This window comes from Anoplopoma fimbria, chromosome 4 (genome assembly GCF_027596085.1).
Source record: "Anoplopoma fimbria isolate UVic2021 breed Golden Eagle Sablefish chromosome 4, Afim_UVic_2022, whole genome shotgun sequence".
NCBI classification, from domain to species: Eukaryota; Metazoa; Chordata; class Actinopteri; order Perciformes; family Anoplopomatidae; genus Anoplopoma; species Anoplopoma fimbria.
In genome coordinates, this window is record NC_072452.1 from 15428056 (window position 1) to 15436848 (window position 8793).

The window sequence follows — 8793 nt, forward strand, 5'->3', positions numbered from 1 at the left end:
CAGTGTGGAGGACAGGAGGACAGGGGTGGTGTGAACAGGGGAATGGATGAGCAGATGAGCTGTTCTGAGCTCTGGGTGTGCTGGAGTTTATTCAGGACTTTGGATGATATGCTATAAAGAATGCTGCTGCAGTAGTAAATTCTGGATGTGATGAAGGAGGATTAAAGAGTTTTGGCAAAGTGACGGGTGGAAACAAACTATGTGTTTTGGCATAAAAAGGCAGTCTTGGTGATTTGATTGACGTGGCACTTGAAGGAGAGGTTGCTGTCAAAAAAGACTTGGTTGTGGATGTGCTTATATCTTTCCTTATCACATCCTCCATCCATTAATCTACAGTCCCTTTGTAAGCTATCAAACGTTATATAGTATATAGAATAACTCTATTGTTTTCTACAAGGCCTTCATCAGGGCCACAAGCCGAAATGTGTTTATCCAAACATAAAATTGTTCTATGTACTACAAGTGTTTTGATCTCTTCAGACTTTTTTCCCTCAATGCACCTCGGAAGTAGCCAAAGTTGTGCCAGAAACCCCCACTTTTCTTCTATCAAATTTTAATGATCTTTCTTAAGAGCCTCCAAAAACCTTGCTTAAACCACTTAGTCCACTAACTGAACAGGCTAGACATCCTAAATACTTAGAGGTGCATCAGATTTTTGTTTAGTGTTGGTGCTTGCCGCTGAAATGAATCTGCAACTATTATCTGAATCCAAATCAATGTCTTTGACTCTTCCCAGGCTGGTTTGTGCAGCCTGGCTGATTTAAAAATCAGTGCACACCACAGAAAGTACACTTTGGGTTCTAATTCATGAATTGTTGTTGAGCATTTTCTCCCAGCAAAGGCAGCCAGACAAGAGAGTGGCTTGGTGAACTTTGATTGAAGGTTGGTGGTGTAATTCAATTAATTATATTTTGCTCCAGGCAACAGAAGTCAGGCAGGGGATCATTGAGAGTGAACATAATACAACTAGGAGGAAAAATAACAAGAGGAGTGGTTTTGTGTGCACACACCGGCTGACCCAGCAACCTCGCCTCCTCACAAAACTGTCAAAATCTCCATGCTTTCACCAGGCTTTTACTCAATGAGGTTGACCCAAAGGTGAGTCTGTTCATCTATAACTTCCCTTGCTCTGCCTCCGTCTTTCCCCCCCCCCCCTCCTCTATTTCATCATCCTCCTCTCTCTCTCTGCTTGGTTGTGGATCGTTCCTTCTCTCCTAACAGTTTGTCCCCGCTGCTCCCCTCTCGGCTCCTCCTCCCCCGTGCACTCCCTTTCTCTCCCCTAGTGTATTAAGGGGCTTTGACGCTCTCAGTAAAAGCTGATTTATTCTCTTGGTGGTATCGATCGGTTTCTGCATTAAAGATTATAATTCATTACCCCGTCCCCTTTTAATACATTAAACACTCAAAATAAAAAATAAAATACTCCCCCACCCCACCACCCAGACAGAGGGTGCGGGAAAACACTCTTGTTGAGACGGCCGGCCTGTCGCCCTGGGCCCCCGAGCCCCACCTGTGTGTGTGTGTGTGTGTGTGTGTGTGTGTGTGTGTGTGTGTGTGTGTGTGTGTGTGTGTGTGTGTGTGTGTGTGTGTGTGTGTGTGACTCAGCCTTAGAGATACTCAAAGGAACATTCTCCTTCCTACAGATTGTCACAAACACAAATCTCTTATTAGTGGTCAAAACAGTAAACGATGAATATGTACATAGAAAAAAATATATATAGAAAGACGCACAGATGAGAGAGCGATAGATAGATAGATAGATAGATAGATAGATAGATAGATAGATAGATAGATAGATAGATAGATAGATAGATAGATAGATAGATAGATAGATAGATAGCGTTTCACACCAAACATGAATTAACATGAACATCATGATGTTAGCTTTGTCATTTTTAGCATGCTGGTATTAGCACTAAGCTCAAAGCACTGTTGCTGCTATCATGGCTGTATAATTTTGGTTGATATTTTATATCTGACCTTCAGGACCAAATGGTAAATTGAAACAAATTTGCAATTGATGAAATAATTGTCATTAGTTCGGGTGCATATATAGACAGTGTGTTCTCCCTCAAAGTAGTCTTTTCATCATTTAGATCAATTTCCTGCGCGCACAGCATAAATCACCACCTTCTGCTTTGGCCACCAACAGAATACAGATTTCTTTCAGACAGGTCAAGTTAAAGATTTGTGTTCGCTCCCCTGTTAGTCAATGCAGCCGGCCTCTGTGGGACAGTAAGGATTTAAGAAGCACCATGTGTCCCCTATTGATTTTACCCCAATTGGCTGCACCAATTCCCTGCACAAAACAAGATTGCCCTTCCCCATTGCCTTGACAGATTGATTTTGTATCGGAGCCGTGAGGACTTGAGGAGCGATCCCTCTGATTTGGCCTCCTTGCTCTGTCACCCTGATGGACAATTTCCCTCTCCATCCTTACCGCTCCTTGTCTATCCTCTTTCTCCTTCCATTAAAGGACTCTTCTACCTCTATGCTCTAACTTCTCTCCGTCTGGCCTCCCCCCCTCCTCTGGCCTCCTTCTCCCCCCATGCCTCTCTTTCCCTCTGACAGGCTTTCAGACAGTAAATCAGAGACATTGATCCAGCGCAGCGCCCAAGTGTCCTGGATTCTGCTAAAGAGCCATTTTCATTTCACAAGCAGTTTACTGGCCTCGCTATCCCCCCCCCACCCGTAAACATCGCCCTCCTCCCTCTTCTCTCGCTCTCTCCATCATGGCCTCATCCATACATATCACCCATCTCACCTAACCGCTGGATCCTCATCCTCTCTGAGTGCTGCTGTTTTCCCCCCACTTTTTGCTGGCAACTCACAATTTTCGTAGAAGAGAAATATCTTGAAAGGCCTGAAACATTTCACGAATACATACTGATTGGTCACACACACCCACAAACACACACACACACACACACACACACACACACACACACACACACACACACACACACACACACACACACACACACACACACACACACACACACACACACACACACACACACACACACACACACACACACACATTTGTATATCCTACGCTCTTCCACAACCACGGTCCAGAGCTCGGCAGGGTTTCTTGAATTGGTTCCAGGAGGTCTGACTTCAGCAACATCAGGACTAATTTAACTTCCCTATAATTTGTTTGACATCAGCACAATGAATAAATGTGTGGGTCTACTTTTCAAACAGGTCTCCCTGTCCCCCAACATGATTTGTTTTGACCACATTTCTTTTAAGTTGTATTTTAATGGGGGGAACACTAAAAAGAAAAAGCTGACATTTATCACACTTTGGAGGAATATCTATGCAGTACGTTAATATTTTAATGTAACATAGAATTGCAAGTTTCTATAAAGTAGTGCCTGTTCGTTGCGTGACCATTCAGACCGAGTGCCCATTCTGAAAAGGCGGATTGGCTGGCTCTCAGTATTGCTGCCTGCAGCGTCAGCAGGGGTCATGACTGGTGGAAGCCTTTTGGAACTGGTGCCTGTTAGGAGCAGTACGATGGCTCAGCGCCCGGTAGGGCTGCTTGCAGCATTCTCGAGAGCCGCTTATCTCTTGTTGACTCCAGGGGTGAGAAGAAGAGTTCCTTTGTAACGTTAGTATATCCAGCAGCAAAAGTGAACTGCAGCCAATGAGCCACGGCCTCTAAAGGCCCTCTGCAGACTACATGCTCGACTATGTCTACAGAGCCCAGAAGACCCACCCCTGGTGCTGCTGAGCTATTCCTCGTTTATTCAAAAAGTTTATTTATATAGAAGATGTCACACAATCAAATTCCACATTTTAACTGCACATCCTTCGTTCCTAAGCAATACCCAGAGGTTGCTTGCGCTGTAGTATACCTAGAACTGCTCATTGCTTATCCCCAGGGAAGTAAACAAAAGTTTGACTGTAACGTTAGAACATCCAGTATCCAGCAGCAAAAGTAAACTGCAGTCCATGAGCCGGATCCTTTAAAGGCTGGCTGTGGACGACGATGCTCAACTCAGTCCGCAGAGCCCTGAACCCCCGCTGTTGTACAGAGTAACATCCCTTAGATTCAATGAGCTTTTTTTGACAGGAGATCAAATATCTTCATTTCCAAAGAGTGCTTCTGTGGAACTGGTGTGCATAGGAATATAAAGAACTTGAAACTTTATTTTTTTTATGGCAAACTATACTGTGACTTTTTTACGACATTTTTTTATGTCAAACTATACTATGGCTTTTTTTTATGAGATTTTTTATGACGTACTATCTTGTGATCTTATTATGGCATATTGTACTATGTTTTTTTTAGGACATATATATATATATATATATATATATATATGTGTCTAAAATGTGTATTTTTGGACTATTTCATGACAAATTTTAATTAAAATTGATCATGGCATACTATACTATGACATTTTTTATCACATTTTTGTTACATATTATACTATGGCATACTATACAATCACTTATTCATTACTTTTTTTGACATACTATGCTGTCATATTTTGTCACATTTTCATGACTACACTATGATATTTTTATGACATACCATACTATCACATACTTAATGACATTATTTTGACAAGTATATATGACATACTATACTATACTTACTACGTCATGCCATTTTTTTGACATACTATTGTATGGCAGTTTAATGTTCTATGCCTTTTTTTGATTTTTTTACACATTTATATAGAATACTGTATCATGACATGTTTTTTACATACTATACTATGACATCTTTATGTCATACAATACTATGATGTTAGACACTTTAATTTAGCATATAAAGCATATTATGACTTTTTTTGCCATACTATACTTTGACATTTCTTATGTCTTACAATACTATGATATGTTTATAACATACTAAACAATGGTCCTGTGGCATACTATACTATAAAATGGGATAGTATGACATTTTTTTAAATTTCTTAATGAAATACTTTATTATAACATTTATATAGCATTTTTTGGGACATTTTTTTAAGGCAATTTATACCATTACATACTCAGTTTTTTTGGTACTATATTGATTTACAATAGTATCACTTTGTTATGACTTTTTCATCACATGTTTCCGTCTAACATACTCATACTAAACCCTGATAATTTTTATCTGACATTTTTATGATGGGCCTTTTTTTTTTATTTTTGACACTTTCATATGGCATACTATACTATGACATTTTTTTGACATATTTTACTATGACATTTTTATATTTTTTTATGACATACTATTGTATGACTTTCTCATGACAGACTCAACTATTACAATTATTAACTTTCTTTGTGATATACTTAAAAAAAAAAGTATGACATATTATACTATGACATTTTTTTATGTCATACAATACTATGATATTCTTATGACCTACCATACTATGAGATTTGTATGGCATACTTAACCATTATATTTGCTATGACAAATCATACTACGACATTTTTATGACATTTTTTGACATTTTTTATGAAATACTCAACTATGATATAATAACTTTTAATGACATACTATACTTTGGCACTTCTTATAGCATGTCTTGGCATAATAAACTATGACCTTTTTGGCACACTTTACGATGACATCTTTTATGTTTTATACTAGGACATTTTTTTATCACAGATTTTTATGGCATACTTTACCATTACATACTCATGACGTTCAATGACTTACTATACTGTGACATTTTTATTTACAGATTTAACTATGACATAACTTTTTATTAAATATTATAAAACATAGTATACTAAGTAATATTCATGATATTTTATATTTTAAATTAAGGAATACTGTACTATGATGGATATTTGGATATTTTTTGACATTCTATATTAATACATTTTTATGGCATACCCATGACCTTTTTAATGTAATTTTTTGACATACTATTCTATGACTTTAATTATGACATACATTATTATGAAAATCATATTGCATGACATTTTCATGACTTTTTGGGCACTTTTTATGGTCAACATGGACTCCAGGATACTATTTATTTGAACTCTTACAGGTAACCCCAAGAGAGTATTCTGCCCGGCTGCATCACCACCTGGTATGGCATTTACATCTACCTCAACCATGAGGCTCCATAGAGGGTGGTGAAAGCTGCTCAACACAGCTGCCATCAATGAGAACCTCTACACTCAGCAGTGGGGAAAGGAGGCCAACAGGATAATCAGGTACCAAGATCGACCCAGCCAAAAACTGTTCTGCCTGCAGCTGTCCGAGAGACGGTACTGCAGCATCTGGTCCTGAACCACCAGTCTGACGACAGCTTTATTCCACAGGCCACTGTGGACTTTTAAACTTTTGGGCTCATCACTACAGCACTGACTTATTTCTAACCTCTTTAAATATCTGTGTATATTTATATATGTCTTTTCATTGTACATTACTTCATTATTCATTTTGTAATTACTGTCTACTACACATGTAGAATTACATATTTATATATGTTATATTGAACCCTTTATTATAAGTTGGCACATTTTTTTTCTTTTTATATGTATTTAATGCGCATTGTTAAAGGGAACCTGTGATATGAAATTTTCATTGATAATGTCTTCTTCTTTGTAATTGTTTTGAAAATGACAATAAAGAACTTGAAAATTTGAAACTTGTTAATTTTAGGACATAACATACCTCACTATACTATACTATACTATACTATACTATATTATTCTTTCTGACATACTATACTATGACTTTTTCTGTGATGCACTATAGTTTGACACTTTTTTGCATTTTTGGGCATTATATACTAAAACATTTTTTATGGTATTCTTTGGCACATTTTTTTTACGACATTTTTATGGCAAAGTACAACGTGATTAAAAAACGAAACAATTATTGACACCTTTTTATGTCATAGTATAATGTAACTTTTTTTTTTACTATAGACAATACATTATATACAATCAGATTTTTATGGCTATCTATACTATGACATTTTTTTTATAACAAACCATACTTTGAGATATTTTCATATACTATACCATGTTATTTTATGGCATACTATACTATGAAATTGTTATGATATGCCATACTATGGTATTTTTTTGACATACAAAGCTATGACATTTTTTTATGACAAACCATACTAAGATATTTTATAAAATATTTTGACAATTTTATTGGACCTACTTTTCTATGATGTTATTATGAGTTTTTATTGACATACTATACTATGACATTTTTGTGAAATTATAAAGTATCACATTTAATACATTTTTCATGACATACTATGATATGTTATTTCTATAACATTTATACACTTTTTAATTTTAATTTACTAATTATTAGGTATTATATGACATTTTTTGGAGTTTGCACAGTGCAAAGGGTAGTTATCAGTTGTCAGTGCTGAAGTGCATGTAGAGGTGCATGTGGCAGTGTATAGCAACAAAAACAGAATATAAACCCAACAGAAATGTGTCAAGCCGTTGGCAGAAAGGATCTCCTCTCCTCGAGAGTGAGGCTGCCAAATGAAGAAGGTATTTAAGGCCAGAGCTCAGAACACCAGCTCAGGTGTGGCTCATCCAGCTGATGACCCTCCAATCAGCACCTGCAACAGACAAGCAAAAACAACGGAGACACCTAGTACTTTTGAGGAGGAGGGTCGTCACAGATACTATACTATGATACTTTTTTATGACATACTATAATACTGTATTTTTTGTGACATTCTATAATATGCCATTTTTATGACAAACAATAATTTGACATGTATTTGACATACTATACTCTAATATGTTAAGTCTTACATACTATGACATTTTTGTCTTGACATTCTATACTATAAACATTTTTGTGAAATATAATAAAATGACAGTTTTTATGGAATACTATACTCTGACATTTTAATGGCATACTATGACAATTTTTGTGATAGCTTTTATAGCATACCGTACTATGACGTTTTTATGTAATTTTCATGAAGCACTATACTATTATACTTTATGTGATACTATACTATGGCATCTTTTGACATACTATACAAGGACATTTTTTGTCATTTTGTCATATAATTCCTGAGTTTTTATGTTTTTATGGTTTGTTTTTTTATGACATTTTTAAATCATTTTCATGACATACTATACTGTGACATTTTAATAGCATACCATGTAATGACATACTTATGGCATACTTAACTTTGATGTTTTTTAATGCGATACGACAACTTTTTTCTAACAAACCATACTAGGACATTTTGATGACCTTTTTGGACAATTCTATTTGATGCACTATACTATTTCTTTGACAATTTTTTGGGATGTACTTTACCATGATATCTTTTGTTACAAACTGTGACACATATATGAATTCATATGAGTATATTAATATATATGAGACAGGGTGAACAGCACTACCCTCAGGCAGGGAGGTAAAACAGCATTGACTCAGAGAGAAAGCTTCCAATCAAAACATCTGCGGTTCGATCTCCAGCTCCTCCTGTCATCGGTGTACGAATGTGCGTGACTGTGAATTAGTTTTGGCAGATAAGCAGATTGCACCTTGCATGGTTGCCTCTGCCGTCAGTGTATCAATGTGTGTGAATGGGTGAATAATAACGTGTCGTGTAAAGCAGTTTGAGTGGCTGGAAGACTAGAAAAGCCCTAAATGAAAGTCTGTTTACCTTTTTTCCATTCATACTTCAGCACACATTATGAAACATTAGTTTATAACAGTATCATACAAAGATTCTATTGTTTTGTACTATGCGTTTGACTAACCACTGGAGGAACTACCAGTGCACACCTCTCTGCAACTCATCCGTGGGCAGACAGCTT